This window comes from Meles meles, chromosome 8 (genome assembly GCF_922984935.1).
Source record: "Meles meles chromosome 8, mMelMel3.1 paternal haplotype, whole genome shotgun sequence".
NCBI lineage: Eukaryota > Metazoa > Chordata > Mammalia > Carnivora > Mustelidae > Meles > Meles meles.
The window spans coordinates 28447672-28453733 of NC_060073.1; positions in this window are offsets into that span (position 1 = coordinate 28447672).

Genomic DNA, 6062 nt, shown 5'->3' on the forward strand with positions numbered 1-6062 from the left:
AGGAGCGGCCAGACCACAGGAAGCCCTCAGAGACGGGGGTCCCTCTAAACGAGAAGCCTCTCTAGATGGCAGGGGAGGGGGCCGGCTACCCACAACCATCCCTGCCCCGTCCAGGGTGAACCTGTCCCGGGCTCTGCTTCCCCATGAGGAGACACTCATCAGGCAGGTCAAACCCATCTCAGCCATCATCTTGCGGAGCTGCTCCATGCCGAGACTTCTCCTCTGCTCTGCCCAGCCAGGCACCAGGCAGCAGCCCGGGGTGCAGAAGGCATTCCTGGGTCTCGGGGTTGGCCGCTCTAGGAAGCCCTGCCTATGGGCCCGGGCTGCGGCTCTGGGTACGGCCCTGAGCACAGCTTTAGATCCAGCCTCCATCGGGGGAGAGGTTGGGGGTGTTTCCAGTTTCCAGAAGGAGCTGAGGGTATCTGTATGTCTTTCCACCAACCACAGTCCTTCCAAGCAGCAGAGCTTCTCCATAGTGAGGTCAGAAACCGATTTGGGTTTCTGGTCAACCCCCTGAGATCCGTCTACCAGGAGGCAATCTCCACTCTCAGCCTGGGCACCAGCAGTCGTCACAGACAGCCGCTGACAGGCATGTGACCTGGGTCGTCCCCCAGGTCAGAAACTGGAGGCTCTGAGATGCACATAGTCAGCTGGAGGTCACGTAGCTAAGTAAGTAAGTGCTTTCTGGTCCCAAGGCAAGTGGTGTCCTGTGTCTGGGAAAAAATGGGGCTCACCGGAAGTTACAGCGTGGAGAAGCATCGTCCCCGGCAGAAGAGAAGTCAACGACAAAGAGAGGACACCCCCGGGAGTAAGGGCGATGGGGAGCTCTGAGCTCCAGGCTGCCTCCTGCTGAGAAGGAGGATGGATCTATAGAGAGACGGACCTTGGGCTACGAGGAGCCAGTGGGAAGAGAGGATGGAAACAAAGAAGAAAGCTGGTGGGATAGGGGACCCCTGTCGCCAGGCGCTCTCCTGGAAGGGGGACAGGTGGGATTCCAGACAGCCGAGGGCAGCGCTGGAGCCAGCTGGAGGGTGGGAAGGGCCGGGAGATCCTGCGGGCTGTGTGGGGATGTTCTCTGGCTCTGGGGGGGGATAGCTGAAGCTGCTGATTTAATTTGGGGAACTTCGGGGGTTTCTTGGAAGCCTCCATCTGAGCGTCCTAGTAGGTGCCCGTCTCCAGCGGGCCCCAGCTGTTCTGGCTCACTCCTGGAGGGCATGTCAGTCTCCAGGTACCGGGTCTGGCTGGCTCTCCGTCTTTCAGCCACGTGAGACGCAGAGGAGCTCGGGTGTTATAGTCCTGGTGCTGTCACAGACACCTGCTCCGGGCGTCATCGCCATGCCCCAGACCGGCAGGCATGTCACCATGGGGATGTATCTCTCACAGCCCTGGGGGCTCGGCGTCCGAGGTCAAGCTACCTGCCGCTTCCGTGTCTGGGGAGGGTCTGCCTCCTGGCTCACAGGCAACTGTCTTCTCGCCGCATCCTCACACAGTGGAAGGGGGTCTTCAGGGAGGGCCCCGATCCCTATCCCAGGGTCCCACCTTCGTGAGCCGAGCAGATCGCAGAGCCCCCCGCCTCCTGATGCCGCCCCCCTGGGCCTTCATTCTCAAGGTAGGAATCAGGGGACACGAGCCTTCAGTCTGTAGCCTGTACCCTTTCCCCTTCCCCATCCCCTTCCCACTCCCCCTTCTTTTCCTCTTTCCTCCTTTCTCCTCCTGGCTGTGGTGGTGGCTTCTCAAAGACTGAGTGAGTGAGTGACTAGCCTTGTGTCTGGGAGGGGAGGGTGCAGTCTGGAGGCCGTTGCCCCGAGAAGAGCCAGGTCTCCGGTGGTCTCAGCCTCAGGACTTGGGGCACCTTCCCCTTCCCTTCCCCACCCTTGCTGCCGGCATGGTGGTGCCCTCCCTCCCAGCACCTTCCTGTGGTCTCGGGCAGTGCCCGGGAGGCAGGCCTGCGAGAATGGTGATCCCCAGGTCACCGGCACTCCCTTCAAACCTCCTCCAGCCTCCTGTCCCCTCTGGACGTGGCTGCCAGTCACTACAGGCTCTGCAGGTCGTCTCGGGGCTCCATCCAGGGCAGGAGCTGAAGCCGGGAGGTAAGCCTCCCCGGGGCTGGGCCTGCCAGGGCCCAGGGGCTACAATGGCCCAAAGCCACGTTTCCCAGACACACCAGATCCTGGCTTGAGCCAGCGCCTTTTCCCCCATCCTCCCAAAGCTTCTCACTTTCCAAAGCTCCGCCCTAATGAGAGGAATACTCGCCAGAAAGGCCAGCTGCCAGCTGCCCAAACCTGCTGTCTGCTGAGTCCCAGGATGCAGGGGATGGCTTGTGTTGGGGAAGGGGATGGAAGCAGGGACCCTCCCCAAAGGCTTTTCTGCTCTGGATGAGCAGGATGGGCCGGCGCCAGCCCCCTCTCTGCAGAGCTCCACCTCACACCTCCCTCGAGCAAGGTTCTCTGTGGTCTGGGCCCGGGAGCTGTAAACAGAGCTTCTTTTCCCTAGTTCTGGGGCTCCAACCGCTTGCTTAGCTCACAAGACAGAGAACATTCCAGACACAGGCCCTATGCAGAGGGACAGTCCCCTGAACCTCAAAATCTAACTGACTTGTCCTTTTCCTTGCTCCTGCCCACCCCGCCATGCCCCATGCAGGACCCAGCAAGGTCTGCAGGTCCCGAAGCCACACTATGGCTCCACCTGCCCCTGCCCTCAGTTCCACTATCCACCCTGATTTGGGACAAAAGCCCCTCCCCTCAGGACTCCTCAAGCGGTGGGGGGAGGGGGGACAGGCGGGGGGCTGGAGAGACCCGCGGCCAGTTGAGGTGCGGGAGTGATGGCCCCTGGTGGCTTTGACGGGATCACTTGGCTTCCAAGAAAGTGTGGACGTCAGGGGGCAGCAGCAGAAGCAGGGAAACCCGCCAGGGGAACCTGAGGAGTCCTGAGGAAGATGCCCCCTCTGTGCACCAGAGCTCATCCCTCTCCGGAACGTTCCCCCCCAGATCCCCCTGACCTGCTCAGAGCTCAGCCCAAAGCAACCTCCTTGTCCTGGGGCAGCTGGCTGAAAAGATCAGGGGTGGCGCCCTCTGTCTCTGACCCACAGAAGTCACGCTCTGGGACAGTAGGAGCCTAGGGTGTCCTGTTCACGGTGGTGTCCCCAACTTCTAGAATTTGCACTCCCTTCTCCGGTAGAGCTCCCCAAAAGCTGTAACTTGGTCACGTCTCTGGAGCTTTTCAACAAACACCTGCATGGGGTAGGAGGTCCACCAGCCCCTTCGTTTTGGTTTCTGAAATTTAACTACAATTCACAAATTCGAGCACCGATCCAGTCTCAAGGACAGGGAATCCTCCCGCTGGTCGGCCCCTCTCTCCTTTGATGTGGAGTCTTTGATTTCCTCCACCTGCCGGCCTCCCTCCTTCTGCCCATGCCGGCCCCCAGCCCCAGCCCTTTCTGCTTGCCTCTCCCCCATCAAAGGAAGGCAGGGTCCACCGGGGAACCCCTGAGCTTGCTGGAAATGAACAAAAGGAATGAGGGAAGAGAGACAAAGACAGTGAATGTGGAGGGAGGGCTAAGAGCCCTACCAGAGCCCCACCCGTGGAAGAAGTCAGCCAAGAGTGTCTCTGAGGGTGCCCGGCCCTGGCCTGAGGGCTCAGAGCATCGTGGACACAGGCTCAGGCAAGCTTGCCCCTGCATGGCCAGCACTCTCAACTGACCTAGCGTGTCAAGGGCAAAGTCCCGGGAGGAAAGGGACATTTGAACACCAGCTTCGCCTTGGAATTGCTGAAGAGTCAGGGATGGGAGTCTGAGCTGGACACCATCTCTTGACTTCCCTGTCTCTTTGTCTCGTCCTTGACCTCCATCCCTGGATGATTTGAGAAAGAAGCATCACAGCTCATAATTTTGAGTCTCTGCTATCAGCCAGACACTATTCTGAGCCTTTTAAATGCTTAGGATCACACAACAACCTTGTGAAGGAAGAACTATTCTTATTTTCATTTGGAACAGATGAGAAAACGGAGATCCAGGGAGATGAAGTAACTTGCCCGCATCACACAGCTAATAAAGATGAGAACTAGAGTTTGCTCCAGGCCGTCTCCTTCCGGACCCTGAGCTCGCCACCCGCCCCCCACATGGCTCTCAAGCCAGATAACCAACACGAACAAGGCTTGTTAAATATGACAACCGTATATAATTCAGTATTTTTTTAAGGATTTTATTTATTTATTTGACAGACAGAGATCACAAATAGGCAGAGAGGCAGGCAGAGAGAGAGGAGGAAGCAGGCTCCCTGCTGAGCAGGGAGCCCAATGTGGGGCTTGATCCCAGGACCTTAGGGTCATGACCTGAGCTGAAGGCAGAGACTTTAACCCACTGAGCCACCCAGGTGCCCCCCATATAATTTATTATTAAGCAAGCCCTTTGCTCATGTATTTTAACATCCTTCTGGGTCTCAACCTCAGAGAGACCAAGGGACCCAGATGGGAGTCCTCCCCTCTGGGAGCCCAGAGCCTAGCACCAAGCCTGGCACAACCACCACACAGACGGGTATGCAGTTGGGTTCCACTCGGGGGCGCTGTTGAGGAAGGAGTGAAGAACAGTAAGCTACTACAGGAGCTGGAGGTGCAAGTTATAGGTTATTGATCATTCTTTTAGTAATTAAAAAAATGCTCATGTTTCTTTCCTGCTGCTCATTTGGCAGGCATCATTTGGAGCCTTTCCGATATTAACTGAAGTGCTTACCCTGTGCAGCCTTACAGATGGCCCCCAGTGACCCTCACTTCCTGATATTCTTACCCTAGTTTAGTCCTGTCCTGCAGTGAGTCAGGGCTGACCTGTGTGACCAGGAAATTATACGACAGAAGTAACAGCCTGTGAAGGCACTGCAGCTTCCTCTTTGGCGTCCTGGATCACCATGTGGAAAGAAGCTGAAGCTTCTGGTCATTGGCTGCTTGAGGGCGCCATCTTGGAAATGGTTCCTCGGCCCCCACTCAGATCTCTGGATTTTTCAGTGCCAGCCCACATCTGACTGCACCCTCAGGAAGAGGTCTTGAGCCAGAATTACCCAGTAAAAAAAAACCCTGAATTCCTGACTCATGGGAACTGTGAGAGATAATAAACGGTTGTTTTATGCTACTAAGTTTTGAGGTAGTTTGTTATGTAGCAACAAATAACTAATACTCATAGAAGCATCATAACAACTCTGTGAAGTAGATACTTGAATTGCCCAAAGCCTACAGCCAGAAGGAGGAGGAGGCAGGATTTTACTCAGGCACACCCTTGTCCCCCCAAAACTTGCCTTCTAGATGGACACCTAATGATGCTTCTGTTATGGGAGATTTACTGGGGGATGCTGAGCCGACCACCAGTGCCAGGCTCCCCCACACGGCCAGTCCTCAGCGCCCCCTTATTAAAAATAAAGAACTCCCAGGACCTTTCCCCAAGTATTTGGCTCAGTAGGGTCTAGAATGAGACCTTCATTTGATTTAACCCCTGAATATTTCAGGACTCCCTAATATTCCCAGAACTCTTCACAGACGGAGACGGCTCTCCCACTTGACTAGTTAGGGGACACGAGAGTATACAGCAGTGACCAGAAATTTCAGCGGTTTAATCCCCAGAGGTCATCTCTCCCCACCCCAGTCTGATGCCAGCTGGGCGGTCCTCTGCCATCTTGAGCTACGCCACCTGGAGCACGTGACTTCCGCAATCACTACTGCAAGGCAAGAGGAAGAAACGAGCGATCATGGGACATGTTTGGAAGAGTCAAGCCGGGTCGTAACTTATGTTAAACCCACCCAGGTTCATTGGCCGGAACCGCAAGGGAGGCTGGGAAACAGGAAGAGCAGGTGACTGTCCGGTAGACCACGGAAACCCTCGGGGACACCCACGGTTCAGCCTCTACTTATGTACTGTGTTGCATTTTGATAGGTTCCTCCCGATTCCTCATTAGCTGTGAATTCTCTGAGGTCAAGAGCAGCCTTGCCTTTCTTCCCTACAGGACTGAGCCCTTGGGCACTGCTTGATATATTCTTCTAGATGAATTGGTGATAAATGGCTCTGCATAGTGGCCGTGTGG